Source organism: Schistocerca nitens, chromosome 9, assembly GCF_023898315.1.
Source record: "Schistocerca nitens isolate TAMUIC-IGC-003100 chromosome 9, iqSchNite1.1, whole genome shotgun sequence".
NCBI lineage: Eukaryota > Metazoa > Arthropoda > Insecta > Orthoptera > Acrididae > Schistocerca > Schistocerca nitens.
Window position 1 is genome coordinate 79,613,034 of NC_064622.1, and position 14,843 is coordinate 79,627,876.

Sequence of the window (14,843 nt, forward strand, 5' to 3'; positions counted from 1 at the left end):
AAGTAGTGTGTAAGCTTAGAGACTGATGACCTTAGCAGTTATGTCCGATAAGATTTCACACACATTCACACCGATGAAAAATGTTATTTGACTTTTCGGTTACAAATAAAAAGAAATTTGTATTTTATGTTTCTGGAAACTGAACCTCTAAGCGTTGATTAAATGTTTTATGAAATATTTCATTGTGAACGCATTTTCAAAGCTATAACTGCCATTTGGCTTCTCGGTTAGAAATAAGAAACACACTTTTCACTCTTTTCGGAAATTCAGCCCTTATGGGGTGAAACAGGGGACGAATTTTTTTTTGGAAATATTTCATTATGCAAACATTTTGAAGCTACGTTTACGAAAATTTGTATTTGGCTTCTTTGTTAGAAATAAAGAAAATACTGTTTTTGGAGATTCATCTCTTAATGGAGTGACATGGGAGGTGAAATCTGGTTTCTCAGTTATAAAATGTCGACCATTAACAGGGTAAAATAGTGGGTGAAAAATTTATGGAAATAAGGGGATACGGAATCGGATTTTGGGTTAAAAAATCGAATTTTTTTTTATTGGCGTATTATATTCTGCCATGTTTCCTCTTTAAAATGACGTATCATACATAGCTCTACTACAATTATAACTATTTTATTTTTATATATTTGTGAGATCGGGTATTGCGCTTTAGTTATACACGTCTCTCGTGGCTGACCATGAACTTTTTGGCAGTACCTTTAAAGTGACATGAATTCAAATATCCCGGTTTCCAGCGACTATTTATACACTAGTTGCCCGAAAATGTTTCTCTCTGGTTTCCTCAAGTTACTCTTTGACTTTGTGGCGGGACTGTTTTGTAAACAGTGTGATATAAGAAAGTAGTTGTTGTTGAGTTATTTCGTATTTAGTGCTTCATTTTTCGCAGTGAAAATGCCTAGAGCTAAAGCAAAAGTATTTAAAAAGCGTGTGAACTGGCAAAAGAAAAGAAATAATGATTCATTAGCAAAGCAAAGCAGTTCATCATCATCACTGTTGGAAAATGTGAATCCACTTATTACTGATTTGCCGAACGAACTTACACCAAATGAAAACAGTGCTTCTCATAAAAAACTAAGAGATTTGGAAGAGAAATATAATTTACTTGATAGAGGGAATGAAGTTTTTGAACTCATTGATACGAATATATTGTGTGAAGCTCTTGAAAACAGTTTGTGCTGCAAAAAATGTCATGGAAACGTTTCTCTGAAAGTAGAATCCCACGTTGGCCTGGCTGCCCAGTTTAATTTAATATGCAGTGTTTGTAAATACAGCTGTAAGTTTCCAAGTTCGGTTTCAGTAACTGTAAATAATGGATACAAGAAAACTGAACTTTATAGTGTAAATATTAGGTTAGTTTATGGATTGCGAGCAATTGGTAAGGGCAAAGCAGCTGGTGATATGCTATGTGGTGTTCTAAATCTTCCAAGTGCACCTTCAAAGTTTGAAGCTTACAATTATGTACTAGGATCTGCAGTTGAAGATGTAGCACAGAAGTCAATGCAGGTTGCTGTGGAAGAAGCAGTGGAAGAAAATGACGGCAGTCGTGACCTCACAGTGGCGTTTGATGGCACGTGGCAGAAAAGGGGCCACACCTCCAACAATGGTGTTGTAACAGCAACTAGTGTTGATACTGGCAAGGTTATTGATGTTGCAATAATGTCTAAATACTGTAGGTGCACAGGCAGGCTGAAAAATGAACACAGTGATGACTGTATTGCTAATTATTATGGTAGTAGTGGTGGCATGGAGGTTGCTGGGGTGAAGAAAATTTTTCATCGCTCTTCACAGTGGTATAATGTTCGCTATGTCAAATATCTGGGAGATGGTGACTCTAAAGCATTCAAAGAAGTTTTGGAAAGCAAACCATATGGGAACAGTGTAAATATAAGCAAACTTGAATGTATAGGACATGTGCAGAAGAGAATGGGTGCCAGGCTGAGAAGGTTAAAATCAGTTATGAAAGGGAAAAAACTAGATGATGGGAAAACCTTGGATGGCAGAGGAAGATTGACTGATTCCATAATAGACCACATTCAGAACTGCTATGGCCTTGCAATCAGGCAAAATACAGGCAATCTTGAAGAAATGAGGAGAGCTATATGGGCTTTATATTTCCACACCGCATCCACGGATGAGCATCCACAACATGGTTTGTGCCCCAAAGGTGAAAACAGCTGGTGTAAATACAATAGGGGACTAACAACAGGAGAGAAATACATTCACCACCACAGTCTACCATCAGCCATCATGGCAGAAATAACGCCCATTTTCAGAGATCTGGCTGACAGAAGTCTTCTGATGAAATGTCTTCACGGAAAAACGCAGAACCCCAACGAGTGCTTGAATAGTGTGATATGGCATCGTCTCCCAAAAACAGTGTTTGTCGGAATTAATACACTACATTTTGGTGTGTATGATGCTGTGGCAACCTTCAATCTTGGAAATATAACTAAATGCCAGGTCCTTCAAAAGTTGGGTATGTGTGTTGGTTCCCGTACGGTACGTGCTATGTTCTTTTTAGATCAGCACAGACTAAGGCATGCTGATAATATAATCAAGACATTAGTGAAAAAAGCAAGACAGGTGCAGAGGGGTGCCAAAAGAAGACTTGAAGATGATTATGAAGACTGTGAAGGGGGTATTAGCTACGGATCAGGAATGTTTTAATCTTCTTTCTCCGTTTCCCGTAAGTTTACTTTTTACTTCATCTAGGAACATTATCTCAGGTACTGGTCAACCTAGAAGTCTGAAATTTTTATGACGTAGTGACATAGGTCCCTATTACATACTGAAACAACGATTTTTTAATTACTTGATTTACAAAAGACTTAGGGGTGATAGTCTAGTAAAAAGCGATGGAAAAAATTTACTTAAAAATAAATGTACAATATCTCTGTAAGAAAATACTTTGACAATAAACTGTTGTTTCAGTATTGTTGTAACATATGAATGCACATACAGTAAAATTTTTACCTCTCTGTCTCCAGTAGTTTGTGAGAAAATGTTCCCTATAGTAGGCATATATTAACATTGCGGGGATAGGTGATTCCGTATCCCCTTAAAGAACTATTAAAGTACTTTTGGAGCTACATCTAGGAAAATTGGTATTTGACTTCTGGGTTAAAAATTAAAAAAAAACACGTGTCTCAGTGTCTTTGGAAATTCAATCCCCTGTAGAAGTGAAATAGGGGATGAAAAGTCTAATGAAGTTATTTCTGCAGGAAAACGTTTTCAGAGCTAAATCTATGAAAATTTGGATTTGGCTTATCTGTTCAAAATTGAAAAATATGTCTCACTGTTTTTGAAAATTTAAACCCTTAGGGGGCGAAATGGGGGGGGGGGGTGACAATTATTAATAAACTGTTTCGTTGTATCAAAAATTTTAAAAGCTAAATGTATGAAAAATTGTATTTGACTTCTCAGGTTAAATATAAAGAAATGTGTGTTAGGGGATGAAATTTCCTATGGAAATATCGTCATAAGAACGCAAAAGGCACAATTAAAAAAGATCTTGGACTCCATCTACCAGAATCGCGTTTTGGTCAGAAATATATTCGGAAAAGACCATGCTTCTATCGCCTACATCAGCGTGAAAATTTTAGAAGGTGTTGCAATTTGTAAACAACATAAAAATTTGATTCAAGAAAAAGAAAATAAACACAGAAACAACGCGAGCGAAGCAGCGGGAGCTAAGCAGTGAATATATATATATATATATATATATATATATATATATATATATATATATATATAGTTAATATTACATAAGTCTCCAGGCTGCAGGCGGGAAAACTCCCTTTTCTAAGACAACTAGACGCTGTTCTTTGACAGTGTTAGGCTAACATGGAACACCATAAGATTCTGAAGATCCATGTAGAGGGATCGAAATGTCGACCGTGTAGAGGAAACATAATGCGGCCCAGTAACCCAGAAGATTTTACCTTCAAAGAATAATATTGTTTGACCACTCAGATTTCGTGATTCGGCACTGCAGCTCAGTCGGCCTGAGAAGAGGATATTAGGCCGAGAGTGAGAGAGGGAAGTACTGACAGACGAAGACGGAGATGGACATGACTCGGTCGTACAAAATATTCTCCAACCACAGTGGGCAACACCGGCAACCCTTTGACAACACGTTGGCAACTATTTATGACAGTTTGCCCCATCAGAGAGATATACCGCAATACCGCCGTGTACTGGAACCACATTGCAGCAGTGTTGTTGGCAACACTATTGCTTCCGCACATTGCCGTAAAATATGGCCGTTGTGAAAGCGTCTTAAGTTATTCGCATTAGTACTTCGCAACCATGGCTTATTAGTAAATAAGTAAATTCACACTTGTCAGCAGCTCCCTTTTTTTTTAGAACTGAAATTATTACCGTCTTCAAGAAGTCTGGCGGTATTTTAGCTGACTTATGCAACTTGCTTCCCAGATAACAGTTACGTCATGGCTGTCTCTCCTATGAATCTCAATGATTCTGAGGCAGTGTCGTTTATTCTAGTGGCTCTGTTTCGACTTAGATCTTTCAGTGCTCTGTAGAAGTCTCTTATCTTGATCCTTCTTTCATTGTCATAACAATTCCATTCCCCTTATGTAGTCCATGAATATGTTACTTCCACCTTTCAGAAAAATAAAATGTGGCCCAATTACCATAAACCACCAGAGCAGGATCAGCGAAGGCCCGTACTCACCATTCTACTTGCCAGGGCATGTCCTGGTGCACTTGGCCGTTTCTCCGTCATCGTCACAGACGCACCTGCTGCACTTCCTCAGGAACGTAGTCCCAGGCGGGCATCTCGCCTCTGTGGAAGAAGAAGAACAACAAGGCGAATGTGACAACAACAATTACTGAATTTTAATATGCCGAACATGCAAGACGGCTGTACTCATAATCAAGTAAACAGAACACAGCACGTCGTTTTTAACGAAGAGAAATCTTTATACATAAAAGTAGGACTCGCCTGTAGGAAGTGGTAGAAACCTTTAGTATTTTTTTTTATTTTTTGTTTTGTGGGGACTTAACTGCTAAGGTCGTCAGTCCCTAAGCTTACAACTACTTAACCTAAATTATCCTAAGGACAAACACACACACCCATGCCCGAGGGAGGACTCGAACCTCCGCCGGGACCAGCCGCACAGTCCATGACTGCAGCGCCCGAGACCGCTCGGCAAATCCCGCGCGGCAAACCGTACTTACAGTTTATACAACGGTGTTAGGGGCGTAAGTGCAGATATTGTGATCATTGGTACCTTAATATAAACCCAATTCAGTGTGTTAGTTCTTTTTTTCTCTGCATTTAACAGTCTTCCCACAAACACGTCAAATAATATACTACCCGATGTTTTCTGCAGAGCTTTAACTGCACCACTAAATGCACTATGGCTGCCAGTACAGACTGTTTTTCGTCCATAAGTCAACACTTCTAACACCTGACTTACTGCCCAGGGGAAAAATAAGCATTAATGGACTGCTCTTGCCACATGTGTTTGGGAGTACTATCTGTTGTGACCAGTCGATACTACTTTCGTCCAGCCACACCTGTGGGTTCTGTGATTGCTCCGGGAGAAGACCCATCAAAATAGAACATACGAAATATTAGTTCACTTTATTACATCAATGAATAAAATATTTACTTAACTTTCACACACTTCTTCGCCACAGGATTACTGGATAATTTACAATTGCCATGGACAACCAAAGTATCACTTGGCGCACTAATTAACAAATTGTTGTCTTAAGGTACAATGTTCAACATTAACAGCTCTACAAGTTCATCTGAAACTTTATAACTGTATCTCTCCTACTCTATGATGTTGACTGTTGTAGCTGAGGTCTCGAACCGGGCGAGGTCTCGCGTGCTCGACTCTATGTTGACCCCAGTGCGAGGGTGCCGCTACTGCGAGGGAGGCGTGGTCTTCTGGAGCGCCTCCCATAACCCGTCGTTGAGTATTGCAGCGAGCGCTCGCTATCTGTGTTATCACTCCGCGTTACCATCTTTGGCGTCACACCATGATCTATGTACGTTACAAACTAACCAACCTAAAAACATATGAGTTTTAATAGCTATAGTTTTTAGTCCGCAAATGAAGTAAATACTGATGCTGTGTTGCTCAGTACACTGCCCTCAGTCGCTAACAGAGATATCTGCACTTACACCCATAACACTGTCCATAAATGACTATGTTGATAACTTCGAATGCTCCATGTGGCTCTTCGCAGATCATGCTCTTTTATGTGGAGAAATCACTATACTAGAATACTACCGTGAGGTGACAAAAGTCAAACATACGAGTTCTAACCGCTATAGTTTTTATTCTGCAAATGAAGTTAATGCTGATGCAATGTTGTGGGATATCACCTAACATTGTGTCAGACTTCCTTTTGCTAGGAGTAGTGCTGGGACACTACATGTCGCGGACGCAAGTCATCTGATGACCCCTGCAGAAATATTGAGCCATGCTGCCTCTATAACCGTCCATCATTGCGGAAGTGTTAACAAGGTGGGATTTTGTACGTAAACTGACCTCTCGATTACGTCACATAAATGATCGATGGGATTCACGCCGGGAGATGTGGATGGTCAAATCATTCACTCAAATTGTCGAGAATGTTCTTTAAATCAATCGCGAACAATCGTGCGCCAGCGACATGACGCATTGCCATCCATTCGTCGTGGCATGCTATCCACAAGTTCATCAAGGTCGAGATTGTCCTACTGTAGGGAAGCAGCCTACTCACGCCGTAGTAAACTCTAATCAGTCTTTCCACTGTGTGCCAGCCAGTCTGCTGTAACTAGCTCTGACGTCATAAATCTTGCGCAATACTTTAAAAATCAAGTAAATAACCTAAAACATTTCTAGCATGTCAGGAGTAATACTAAATTAATATGTGTTGAATATCAGTTCGATAACATTAACCATTTTCGAAATTTGACGTTTTTCTGTAAAAATCATTGGCGCAACAGAAAAGAGCTAGAGAAATCAAAATTTATAATTAGATTCATTTTTCATAATTATTTAATAAAAGCAGTCTTCTGGATCTCACAAATTAAGATTTTAGTGGAAATTCATGATTTTCTGGTTTTCGTCTCAAAACTTAAGGAAGCAAGATAGATTAAGTAGGCTAATAAATAAGGCTAGGATGTTTATATTTAAGTAGAATGGAGATCCGCTATCACCATAAGGATGTGAGAAGTTTCATTTGAATACCTATAAAACTATAGCGATAGTGTATCTCCAAAGGGCCAGTTCAGAGCTCGTCTACTGCGTGCAGTGTAATTAAATTAATTCTCTCGCCCAAAATATTTAACTTAGCCACGTCAAACTTTTATTATGATTACTTACCTGTGTGTTGAATGCACATTTAAATTGAGAGCTTCATCGGCCATCAGTAAAAGAAGCTATGATTTATTCAATAACTTAATGTGGTGCATTACTAGCCCAGCGGCTAGTCGGGAGAGCCGATTTGATCAGGCGTTCCCTTAGCCGTCCGCATCGCGGCTTTATATACAAGAACGCTGCGAGAGGAAGCAAGGCCCCAGTTCTCTCCAGACGCTGAATAGCACGTCATCTGTGTCGGGAGTCGCGTCGGTATCATTGCTACAAACAGCCTCGGATGCCGTATTAAGTTACTCGGAATACGCGTAACCATGAAATCATTTTCGAGTGAAGTGTTAATTCTGGGTTGACTTTGATTATCTATCTTCAGTTTGCGTATGTCGTATTTTCACGTGCCGCCGCGGGACAGATATTCTACCAATTATTTAGCGTGGCGTTTGATGAAACTAATCATCAAATTATGGCGAGCATTCATTTAAATATTCAATTTGGACAATTATAGTTGCATCAGCGCGTTAGACTCTGAACTGCTCTGTTAGTTAGGTTGTGTGGATTCTTTTGTTTTTCATCTGTGACTTTCAGAATATACTCAACTATTTTAGAAAATCGTTTTTGATTATAAATCCCGGACAATCTCCTAATTCCACAGAGCTATAAGCTGTAACTATAAGTGTATTCTCAGATGAAGTGGGCACTAGGAATTCTAATTACAGGCTTCAAGTTTTGCTAATCACTTTCTGGTAGCCAATATTGTAGTTAGAGAGCCAGTGTTGAGAATGGCAAACAACAGCAAAAATAATAGGAACATTCAACAACAATAATTTCACCCACCGCCGCGCATATGGTTAATCGGCCGGGAATTGCAGTGTTTCTCCATTCAAACAAACATTTATACAACAGTAAATTTCCTCACCTGCCGCCCCACACTACTCCTCAAGGGCAATTCAGCGAAGATCCCTCAGAGTGGTTGTTGGGTCACGTCGTCCATAAACAGCCATTTTCAATCCATCCCAGGCATGTTCGATAGTGTTCATGTCTGGAGAACATGCTGGCCACTCTAGTAGAGCGATGTCGTTATCCTGAAAGAAGTCGTTCACAAGATATGCACGATGGGGGAGAGAATTGTCGTCCATGAAGACGAATGCCTCGCCAGTATGCCACCCATATGGTTGCACTATCGTTGGGAGGATGGCATTCACGTGTCGTAGAGCCATTACTGCGCCTTCTATGACCACCAGTAGCGTACGTCGGCCCCACATAATGCCACCCCAAAACAGCAGGGGACCTCCACCTTGCTGCACTCGCTGGATAGTGTGTCTAAGGCGTTAAGCCTGACTGGGTTGCCTCCAAACACGTCTCCGACGGTTGTATTGTTGAAGGCATATGCGACACTCATCGGTGAAGAGAAAGTGATGCCAATCCTGAGCGGTCCATCCGGCATGTTGTTGGGCTCATCTGTACCGCGCTGCATGGTGTCGTGGCTGTAAAGATGGACCTCGCCACGGACGTCGGGAGTGAAATTGAGAATCATGCAGCCTATTGCGCACAGTTTGAGTCGTAACACGACATCCTGTGGCTAGACGAAAAGCATTATTCAACATGGTGGAGTTGCTGACCGGGTTCCTCCGAGCCGTAATCCGTATGTAGCGGTCATCCACTGCAGTAGTAGCCCTTGGGCGGCCTGAGCGAAGCATGTCATCCACAGTTCCTGTCTCTTTGTATCTCCTCCATGTCCGAACAACATCGCTTTGGTTCACTCCGAGACGCATGGACACTTCCTTATTGAGAGCTCTTCCTGGCACAAACTAACAATGCGGACGCGATCGAACAGTGGATTGACCGTCTAGGCATGGTTGAACTACAGACAACACCAGCCGTGTACCTCCTTCCTGGTGGAATGACTGAAACTGATCGGCTGTCGGAACTCCTCCGTCTAATAGGCGCTTCTCGTGCATGGTTGCTTACTTCTTTGGGCGGGTTTAGTGACATCTCTGAACAGTCAAAGGGACTATGTCTCTGATAGAATATCCACAGTCAAGGTCTATCTTCAAGAATTCTGGGAACCGGGGTGATGTAAAACGTTTCTTGATGTGTGTATTTCGGACAGATGGCAGCATCGGTCGTAAATATTGAAATCACTTATTTTACAGATCTATTTCCGTCAGGTCAGTGCAAACTATTCGAATCTTGCAGCCCCATATCATGATAACACAACTTTTTCTATGTGGTGTAACACGTACTTTGACTTTTACTTCCAACAGATATTCAGTTTTACTGCCTACAATAATTTTGAAATTACAGACAGGCCTCTCTTGCGACCTCAGCAGTTGCCGATCCGACATGCATGTTGGATCGGCAACGCTCTTCAGCGTTCAAAGTCTGTTAATACCTGTCGTACGGCCACACTAACGTCGGAAACCTCTTCACATGAAATTCCAGCCCTGCCAATGCACTGTCCTTTTATACCGTGCGTATGCGGTATCTGTATATGTGCATATCGCTTTTCCAGGAGTTTATTACCTCAGTATTCTGGAAGAAACTCATCACGGAGAATGTAAAGAAGATATGCACAAGAGCAGCGCTACGATTTCGTTTACTAGTTACGAAACGTCATCCAATTCAAATGTTAAGGGAGGCGTTACTTATCCCAATGCATATATTTCGCGAAGAGACCGTGGAGGTGAAACTAGGAAGACTACTACCTGTCGTTCTTGATGCACATCTCGACTGGAACTGGAGAAGGGAGGAAGTGACAGTGGTAGACAAAGCGCCGTCCGCCACACGCCCTGCCGCGACTTATGGAGCATGGGTGCAGAGTAGATGTGTATTCGCTTATCTTATAACAAGTTAAACCTGACATGGTTCATTTTTACACTACGTATACCTACGTGGGTTTACAGAGAAACGGTGTCAGGTCGTAATATAAAATTTGTTGCAATAATTTATTCTAGACTTCTCGTTGTACTCAGGCGATCTCGTTGTACTCAGGCGACTTTTCGACCTCAAATGGATGGAGTAGACTCTAAACTTTTCGGGAGTTGTCGCATATACACTGAAGCGCCAAAGAAACAGTTATAGGCATGCGTATTCAAATACAGAGATATGTAAACAGGCAGAATACGCGCTGCGGTCGGCAATGTCTATATAATTGTCTGGCTCAGTTGTTGGATCGGTTACTGCTACTTCAATGGCAGTGAGTTTGAACGTGGTGTTATAGTCGGCGCACTAGCGAAGGGACACAGCAGCTCCGAGGTATCGATGAAGTGGTGATTTTCCCGTACGACCATTTCAAGAGTGTATCGTGAATATCATGAATCGGGTAAAACATCAAATCTCCGACGTCGCTGCTGTCGGAAAAAGATCCTGCAAGAATGAGACCAACGACGACTGAAGATAATCGTTAAACGTGACAGAAGTTCTACCCTTCCGCAAATTGCTGCAGATTTTAATCCTGGGCCATCAACAAGTGTCAACGTGCGAATCATTCAACGAAACATAATAGATATGGGCTTTCGGAGCCGAAGGCCCAATTGCGTATCCTTGATGGCTGCACGACACAAAGCTTTATTCCTCAACTGTGCCCGTCAACATCGACATTGGAGTGTTGATGACTGGAAACATGTTGCCTGGTCGGACGAGTCTCGATTCAAATTGTATCGAGCGGATGGACGTGTACGGGTATGGAGACAACGCCATGAATCCATGGACCCTGCATGCCAGGTGGGGACTGTTGAAGATGGTGGAGAGTCTATAATGGTGTGAGGCGTGTGCAGTTGGAGTGATATGGGACACCTAATACGTCTAGATACGACTGTGACAAGTGACACGTACGTAAGCATCCTGTCTGATCATCTGCATCTGTTAATATCTATTGTGCATTCTGACGGACTTGGAGAAATTTCAGCTGGACAATGCGACAACCCACACGTCCAGAACTGCTATAGAGTGGCTGCAGGAGCACTTTTCTGAAATTAAACACTACCGCTGGGCACCAAACTCCCCCAGAGATGAACATTATTAAGCATATCTGGGATGCCTTGAAACGTGCTGTTCAGAAGAGATCTCCAACCCTCGTACTCTTTCCGGTTTCTGGACAGTCCTGCACGATTCGTGGTATCAGTTTCCTCCATCACTACTTCAGAAATCAGTCGAGTCCGTACCACTTCGTGTTGCGGCACTTGTGCGTGCTCGCGGGGGCCCTACACGATATTACGCAGGTGCACCAGTTTCTTTGGCTCTTTACTGTATATCTCCCTCCTTAACTTTTTAACATACGTCTAAGGTTTTATATGATTTCTAATTTATGGTATGATGTTCACGTAACTTATGCAAATATTTTATCCTGTAACACCTGTTATAATTTAATGTTGACAAGAGCCTCTACCTGTGGGCATTTACTAGTGAGCATTCACTCTGAATTACGATATAACTAAACTGGCTGCTGTGTAAAACCATGGCTTCAGATAACTCTTTTTTTGTCAATTTTATATATGACAAGTGCCGCTCGGCCTCATCTAATCTAATGCACCATCATGTGACGTAACAAGGCCCACTCCTTCTGAAGAAGATATTTTTAGAAATATCTAAACCTGTGTCAAGGGCTAATAAACCTTTGTTTTGCAACTGGTTGGCTGATTTTGTAACCTCTTCAGAATCATGGCAAATCTAAATTGGGATGGCCTGACACGCTTTTGAACCGTTGACCTACAGAATGCGTGCCCAGCATGCTAAGCACTGTGCCACCTCGCTCGGTCCCAAGGAACTTAGCTGAAGCCATAGAAACTACGACGGCATTGTAAGGGATAGAGAGTGTGACCCGAGTTCGGGATAGAAAAAGAATTTTCACAGCAGGTGTTAGGTGTTATGGGTGTGTAGTAATAGGTCAGATGCAATGGGAACGCGATGAATCAAAACGTAAGAAATGTAGATGAACAGAGTATAGTGAACGAAACTACAGGCAAGGGTTTAAGAAGGGACCTTGTAAGGTGACAAAGAGTGGAAATACTCCGCAATGGGAGTTTCGGAAATGCTGTGTGATGCTCGTAGCCAAAACGTGTGCAGTGGCGGAATTTTGCTTGGATGACTTAGGGGATGGAAGGAACGTAAAATTTCGTTGGGGACAGGTTTGCAGGTGTCTGTGGTAAGTTAGGTCCTCGTGGGAAAAATTAGGTTGTGCCCACCACGATGTAGGTTAAGTGGAGGGAGTGGTAATAACGCGCTTACATTGGATTGAGTGGTACTGAGTTTTTAGGTTGGACCGAAGAATTTCAAAGTCTGTGGATTTGTCCTACATAGGCGATGATTATTGCACTATCTCGGGGATGGATATTTTCATTAAAGATCACGCTAAAACTGACCCTTATCAGTGTATGGTAGAATTTGATGGGAAGCTGCTGACAGACTCACACCGCTGCAGGATTTGACCCCGGAGCTATAATGTATTGTAAAGTACGAGAAAGCTACTACGGTAGAGTGTAGGAACTGATTTGCTGATAAGTTTGTGTTCTAGATCCACTACAAGAAAATGAGGATTTTTATAAGGGACTGTGTTTCATATGCAGAAGTTTTGTATGCACACGATTTATACGGTGAACATGTAGGGCCCATAACTTTGGGACACAAACATGGAACTGTGTAAACGGCTGATGGTCGCCAGTTGGGAGATATAACAGGAAGCTGCTTTGGAATTCAGACCCTAAGATTAAGCAAGCCACCAGTTCAGCTGCGAAATGGACACAGTACTACCATGCGGCTCATTTCAGTACAGCGTATTCCACTTGCAACGTGCCGTGACCAGCGAATAATGCAGATGACGCAATTGCAACAGACAAAGCACTTTAACGTCAGCAAAGCGTTACGGGACATTTGGTAAACGAAACACAGCCAGAATTAAAAGTAATTTGCCTGTGGATCTTCTCTGGCGAGCAATAATATGTGCAAAGTAGCTCACGGAATGTGGGTTTCAAAGCTGTGGCGTTTGTTTCTTTTGTAGATTAAAACATGAAAAATGCACTATGACCTTTTTTTTATATGTCTGTGGGCCATCTCAGGACAAGTATTACGTCCAAAGCACATACACGTGCAAGACATTTTATACTGCTGATGTACAAGATCATTTCTTTTACTGAAACTAAACGAATACAGTTAAACTAAGGTACCATGGCAAATAGATAAAGTGACAATAAATAAATGCGTTGAAGACTAGGTGCTTACGTCACGGATATTGTTTAGACTTTAAGAGTGACAGTGTTATGAGCGTGTTTAGCGTCATGTGTTGTGTTCTATGACGAACTTGACGCAATTGCTCAAATTACTTACGAGAATTCAGAGTTAACGAGTTTCCGTTCCCCTCGGCCAAGGTTATACGCTACTGGTATTTCACAGAGACACAACAGGGCATACTTGCAAATTTACCCTTTGATAAGATCCATGGAGAAAGACTATTGCGTGACTACAGAGAATTAGACATAACGAAACGCAAAATAGCCTAACTTAGTGGTTTATTGTGGCACGGTGTAGGATCACGTTACAGTATGGAGTGCAGGTTTTCCTGTTATCGTTTTCGGTAAATCCGACGCTCATGGCAGTTAACTGGTGAAGTATTTAATCGGTGGCTTCTGTTATTTAGGACCGATATTGAAAATAGACAGTTGACATTAATATCAGGAACGGACACCTGATTATAAACGTTAGGAGCACGTCATTACACGGCTGTTGTCATGTTCTACGTCCCAAAAACATTTAAGGTGCATGTCGATCTTTATCTGCTAAGCGGCAGAAGGGAAGGAATTTTCAACTGCACATTAGTTATAAATACTTGTCTGTGTGCTCTGCTGTGTAGTACAGTACTGTAAGCTGAATATTCATGACGTACAATCAATAAAAATACGTTCACCATAAACAGACGACATTTAGTTACCTTCACAAACATTTGTTGTGAAGAAAGAAAATTTTTATTCTGGTGACCATCGTTAACAAGTTAATTAAAATATTCAAATGTATGTTAGTAAATAAAGTTTAAATTTGTACGGGAATATTTCAGATACAGTTAGATTCATTATACACAACTTTGGAGTTACTCTTATTTTACGTGTTCCTAAATCGATTGCATGTTCTTGATATAATGCGTAACATGAAAGCATAAATAAGTCAATGTGTTCAAGGCAGAACTAGTAATTTATTTGTGCTTATGCCATATTTTAGAACATATGGTAATCAAAATAGCTTTATATTAGTGACTACATTTAAACTGAATGTAAAAAATTCAGTGAATCCAAAAAATAACTTTTATAAGACATAAAGTCACCTGATAGAAAGAGCGTGTAAATTTAAAAAACAGTAATACTAAAGTTGCCCAAGTGGAGCAGTTAGTATCCAAAAATTTATGAAGGTTCTAAAATTATTAACGCACGTAAGCTGCTGCAGTTAGCCTGTAGAAAGTTTAGGACAACTGCTATTATCCAACCAGCGTGCTATTATTTCGAA

General features: G+C 41.1%; 1 long non-coding RNA gene across 2 annotated transcripts in view; it reads right to left on the reverse strand.

Moving 5' to 3' along the window:
• Nucleotides 1-14,843, reverse strand: part of LOC126203202 (uncharacterized) — an 83,529-nt gene that overhangs the window by 56,148 nt on the left and 12,538 nt on the right. For both annotated transcript variants that reach the window (XR_007540242.1, XR_007540241.1), the window contains exon 3: nt 4,712-4,822. This is a non-coding gene — a long non-coding RNA (uncharacterized LOC126203202). The remainder of the gene's footprint in view (nt 1-4,711; nt 4,823-14,843) is intronic.